The sequence below is a fragment of the Bombina bombina genome, chromosome 2 (genome assembly GCF_027579735.1).
Source record: "Bombina bombina isolate aBomBom1 chromosome 2, aBomBom1.pri, whole genome shotgun sequence".
NCBI lineage: Eukaryota > Metazoa > Chordata > Amphibia > Anura > Bombinatoridae > Bombina > Bombina bombina.
Window position 1 is genome coordinate 955,031,829 of NC_069500.1, and position 6,237 is coordinate 955,038,065.

Genomic DNA, 6,237 nt, shown 5'->3' on the forward strand with positions numbered 1-6,237 from the left:
CAGTGAACCCCATTTTGGACGATGGGAGAGCAAGTAACACGTCTAGCTTCACACAAGAACACGCAGCTTCTTATACTACAGTTGCCGGTACTGCTCGAGGAAACAATGCAATCTGTCCTACACTGCCTTACCCTACTGACCCGCTGCAGCTCCATCACTCAGGAAATTACACTAAGCCGACCCCGATATACTCACCTACCTACAACATAGGCGAAGACATCGCACTTACACGCACTCATCAATATCCACAGCGTTTTTTCTCAATGGGATTAATTTTCCCAGGCCGCCCTGTGTTGTGTATTAGCTGGCTGCCAGACTTGTGCAGCCGATCGCTGGTTCGGGGCAGAATTGGTATCGGCTAGAATGGCGGGATTGTACAAAGGCTGACTCAGATGGTGTTGGAATTAACCTGGCTGACCCCGGCAGTCTGAACAAAATACAATGCAAAATTATGCAGGACTTCATATAGATCTTTGAACTGAACCCATCTATTATGTTAATATGTTCAATGCTCTTAGATCGAGCTGGTAAAGCAGTATGATATCAGACTACCGCTCTCAGATTCAAATGTTATATGTTTAATTTTCTTGTATCTGTAATCATACTTTCCCTGCGGTGAAAAATACGGGTCTGGAACAATTTATGATCAGTGTTATGTGTCGGTCTGGTTAGCTAGCTGTCTCACTTTACTCCGCCACACTATTTGGGCTTGCCTAAACCGGTCCTTGTTTAAATGTCCCTGTTACAGGTATCTTTATTGTTTTTAATGTCCGGGGAGTGTTGTGTTTGCTTAAACTGGGACATAAAAATCTGACAACTGTGATTTTGTGATGCTCTGTCAGCCTCGATAGCACCTTGCTGTTGAGCTCACGGTGTAACTTCCAAAATGTCCGTCATTGATGCTTTTAGTCTTTCAGAGCGCCTCACACAGGCGGTAGTTAGACATAACACGCCTGGAACCATTTTACGTGTTACAGGGGTCGGACGAGAATTGTGCGTTGCAATAACCTTGTCACTTGGTTGATCTATACTGGAGACGGTTTACCGTTAGTTTTTTAATCCGGTTAGATTTTATTCACTGTCTGCTTACTGCACTTGTTCACTACATCTATTTATTTGCAACAGCAAAGGTTGAGACTGAAACTAGGGATGATCTGTTATTTTATCTTCCATGTATAACTTTCTTTGATGGGGTAATAGCATTGTTCACAGTTGGGCAGGGAGCCCCCCCATCCCACGCCCCCCACCCCTCACCTTCTAGCTTCAATGGCAGTGAAACACTAATCACTAGACTGCTGCTTTTGTAGGCCCAACCCATCTGTGGTACCCATTTATACTGCTGATAATACAAACTACAAGCCGAGTTGTTAAAATCTCACTTTGAGCATATCTATATATTTAAAGCTGCAAAACGTTTCTATTGCCTATACATTCTTGGAAGTATTGTCCCTCTGGATGTCTCTCACTACATAACTACAGAGGTAAAACTTCCAGCTGTATTATTCCTATAGTCCCCAGCACATTATCTTTTTATCTCTTTATCTCTTTATTTTTCAAGCCCCCCCAAAAATAAAATTCCCTTTGATCTACCACAAGGCTTCTGGTTAAGGAATGGTCCTTACTGCCTCACTCTTTAAATCCCCCCTCCTGGTCCACAAGGCACGGGCCGTGGTGTAACTCGAATTGTCCAAAACTCGCACAATACTATTATTCATTATGACACTGAGCCTTTACTTATGAGACCACACTATCAATTTGCTCTACAGGGTGCAATATATATATATTCATATTCTTGGGGGGAGATGGGATTGGTTTTGTTTTATTTTAGTCAGTGTGTAGTTTAGTTTTGTTGATATTATAAAATTTAGGGACATGGGTACAACATAAGAAGATGCCTGAATAAGCTTCATGTACCTTTAAATGCATAAGTATCTTTCTCAAAAATATGCGAATATTGTATATCGATGCTTATAATGTAGCCTTTAATCTAGAACTCTGATTGTAACTTATTCTCTGTAATCTTACTTTAAATGCAAATGTATATGTTGTCTTGCTCCTATGTCTCATAACTTTGTTTGACAGGGTAACAACATTGTTGACAGTTGGGCAGGGAGCCCCCCCCCCCCCCCTTTCTAGCTTCTATGGCAGTAAAACACTAATCACTTGGCGGCTGCATTTGTAGGCCCAACCCATCTGTAGTACCCATTTATACTGCTGACAGTACAAAATACAAGCCAAACTGTCAACATCCCACTTTGAGCATATCTATATATTTAAAGCTGCAAAAAGTTTCTTTTTCCTATACATTCTTGGAGGTATTGTCCCCCTGGATGTCTCCCACTGCATAATTACAGAGGTAAAACTTCCAGCTTCCAGCTGTATTATTCCTATAGTCCTCAGCACTTTATCTTTTTATCTTTTATTTTTCTAACCCCCAAAAAATTCCCTTTGACCTAACACAAAGTTTCTGGTTAAAGAATGGTCCTTACTGTCTTACTCTTTAGATCCCTCCCCCTGGTCCACTAGGCACGGGTTGTGGTGTATCTCGAGTTGCCCAAAACTCGCGCAACACTATTATTCATTACGGCACTGAACCTTTACTTATGAGACCACATTATCAATCTGCTCTACAGAGTGCAAAATATACATATTCATGTTCTTGGGGGGAGATGGGATTGTTTTTTGTTTTATTTTAGTCAATGTTTAGTTTGGGTTTTATTTAGTTTAGTTTTGTTTTGTTTATATTATAAAATTTAGGGACATGGGTGCAACATAAGAAGATGCCTGAACAAGCTTTATGTACCTCTAAATGCACAAGTATCATCATCTTTCTCAAAAATATGCGAATACTGTATATCGATGCTTATAATGCTAGAAATCTGATTGTAACTTATTCTCTGTAATCTTAATTTGAGTGCATATGAATATGTTGTCTTGTTCCCATGTCTCTTCAATAAAAAGAATTTAAAAAAAAAAAAAAAAATAGTTTATTTTTCGGGGGGAAAAAAAGTGGCGGTTTAACTACTATGTACAAAAGAAAGCAGTTGATGGATTCGTTTACAGGAAAATTGACATTCACTTTAACCCTCTGTTCACTCAATAAACTTGGCCTTGCAGACATTACAAATACATACTATCTCCCATCTTGCATGGACAACCTTGTACCTCCCAGATGCAGCATGTAGTTTAGAGGTATGGCATACAGGAGATACTTGAGTCAATACTTTACAGAGAAAAAACAGCTTCTCACTTCTATAATACACACACACACATATATATACATATATATATATATATATATATATATATATATATATATATATATATATATATATATATATATATATAATCTTTTTATTGATCATTTCTTAATTCTGTGAATAAATAGCTAGTTGAAACTCATCCACTGAAAAAAAAATTATGCCAAAAAAAAAAATATATATATATATCTTCATACTTTGAACAAGTTTTTTTTTTATTCCCAGAAATAAAGGGGTTAAAGAAATATTAAAATTAATTTTAATATTGCTATATAGAACAATTTCATACAAAAAATAAGCACTACAATAGTCAATAAAATCAAGAAGAAAAAAAAAAAAGGCGTGAGCTACAGAGTGCCAGCAAACTTATGAGTACCAGCAGGTTAAAAGCTAAATTTATTTTAGAAAAAGTAAAACAAAAACAAACATACACCATAGCTGCATTTATTTATTGCAGAGGAAGATATGCAAACTAATACAGTGCCTCTGTGTCTATTTATTTCAGGCTGCATAGTAGTTTCAAATTTCTAATCTTTTGCAGCTCCTGCGGTGATTAAAGTTCCATATGCTTGCAGGGCTCTGAAATTTACACATTTAATACGCCTCCTGCAATATCCCAGCTGTGGTGGCAAAATCAATGTATAAATGTGTTTGAAATATGAAAAAAATATATATATTTATTTAAAATGAACTTGCCAACATTTTAAGCAGTGCAATGTTCAAGTTTTCATGTTTCTATATCTAACATATAAATTAAATTCTTAAAAAGAAATGAACAGGAAATAACAGCAGTGTAAGTCATTTTTTAATAAATATACATATTATTACAGTGAAAGATAATTAAAAACTAAAATATACAAACACATGTAAGTAATTAAGATTGTTGGTGGTGTAGTATTGAGGCACAATTTTGCTTAACGTTAATAAACTTCAAATAAGTTTGTCTGAAAGTTTAATATAAGGCAAAGCAGCAGGTTTAATAACTCCATCGGCTGTTAGTATCTTTCTCTATATAGCTTTGTTTCTGTTATTACTACATTATACTTACCAAAGCTGGGAATACCACAGTTCAAAGAAAAGGCTATCTACAGCTTCAGCTCAGCTGTCAGGAATGAAGAATCCGTTCCGTTGAGCTAAAGTTTACGTTTTTTATGCAACCAGTGAAATCTGCAGGGAGGGGAGGGGACAGAAAGCTGAAGAAGAACGTAGGTTGGCTGAGACTTATGAAATAGGCGTAAATCTAGAAAGAAAGAAAAAAAAAGTAACACAGAGAAATAGTGTAAGGTTGGGAACATAGTGAGGAGGGAAAAGGAAAACAGAAAAAAAAATATTTGGCTCAACAGAAAACTGCAAAAGAATAGGAATGCAGGAAGACAGCCACACACTGTATATTGTTTTGTGCCTGCTCTATCTCAGACACATTACCAGCAAGAGCTGAAGGACCCTTGCTTGCTCCAATATTTTCCTCTGTTGTCATAGTAGCTACAAATTACAAACATCTGGTTCACACACCACTATTTTTCTTATTTGCAGAAGACTGGGGATCTGATAGCAAGTTTTGTACAAGATATAAAAGTTTGACATTGCTGTATATTGCCTAAATATACCAATCTTTCCATTTAAATAATATACAAAAATATACAAAAAAATATTGTTTGGTCCCATATATTGGCTTAGTAGAGGTGGCATGGCTAGGGTAATGGGATGGGTTATCATAAAATTATATTTAGAGGGGTTTGGTGTATAAAGGCAAATTTTAGCTTGAGAGATGTTTATCTCCCTCCCTTTTCAGGTTCTGGATGTGAAGTTGAAACTCATACATTGCAATACCCTGTAAAATGCTTTTTTCACTCCCCAGACAGAGCACCCCAGGAGAGATGTTAAAGGGTGCTCTGTGATTAAACTGTTGTAAGGCACATTTTAGTTGTAGGAGCACTGGTATCTTTAATATTTGTATAAGGGTTAAAAATGTTATTGTTAAAGGGACACTGAACCCAAATCTTTTCTTTTGTGATTCAGATAGAGCATGCAATTTTAAGCAACTTTCTAATTTACTCCTTTTTTTCTTCGTTCTCTTGCTATCTTTATTTGAAAAAAGAAAGAGGCACCTAGCCTCTTTATTTGGTTCAGGACTCTGGACAGCACTTTTTTATTGGTGGATGATTTTATCCACCAATCAGCAAGAACCACCCAGGTTGTTCACCAAAAATGGGCCGGTATCTAAACTCACATTCTTGCATTTCAAATAAAGATACCAAGAGAATTAAGAAAATTTGATAAAATGAGTAAATTAGAAAGTTGCTTAGAATGTCATGCTCTATCTGAATCACGAAAAAAAAATAATAATTTGGGTTCAGTGTCGCTTTAATTATTATTTAATAAACAGAGCTGCAACCTGTGTAATTTCTCTATGCCTGTGTTATATATGTGTGTATGTAATTACTTGTTGACAAATGAGGCTGTCAAATCTATGAATGAAATATCAAACTAAAATGACTGTTCTGTTACATATTTACTTATATATTTTGTATAACAGGCATAAAAAAACGCTAGCTATGCAAAAGCTGATAAGGATTGTAATGTTTCCTTTTTATTGAGCATATCAGCAGTATTAACCCATTTGCTGAGTTATCAAGAGATTGTGCTGGTGTAAAATTACTGATATGTGTGTATTAAACATGGAAAAACACAGACATACTTTAATACTTAATATAGAGCCACAATTAAAAAAAATACTTCTAAAGCCCCTTAATGCCAGAGGTTATGTTCAAACTAAAATATACAAACATTAAAAAAAATCAATAGAAAATTAAAAGCTATCCATTTATCTAAGATATTTGGACATATCTACTCTTATAAGGGGGTTTCTTTACTATTCTAACATTTTAAAAAAATAGTAATAATAAAGTCATCTAAATATGAAATATCACAAACACACTTATGCAGTGACCACAAATGTATTAAACAAACCAAAATT

At 35.6% G+C, this 6,237-nt stretch overlaps 1 protein-coding gene across 1 annotated transcript in view; it reads right to left on the minus strand.

The window, feature by feature from the left end:
* The window catches only part of LOC128649898 (hematopoietic prostaglandin D synthase), a 253,935-nt gene extending 249,472 nt beyond the window's left edge, over window positions 1-4,463 (minus strand). The window contains exon 1 of the mRNA XM_053703439.1: window positions 4,309-4,463. The gene's annotated coding sequence lies outside the window, so the exon portion shown is untranslated. The remainder of the gene's footprint in view (window positions 1-4,308) is intronic.
* Between the last annotated feature and the right edge of the window lie 1,774 nt (window positions 4,464-6,237).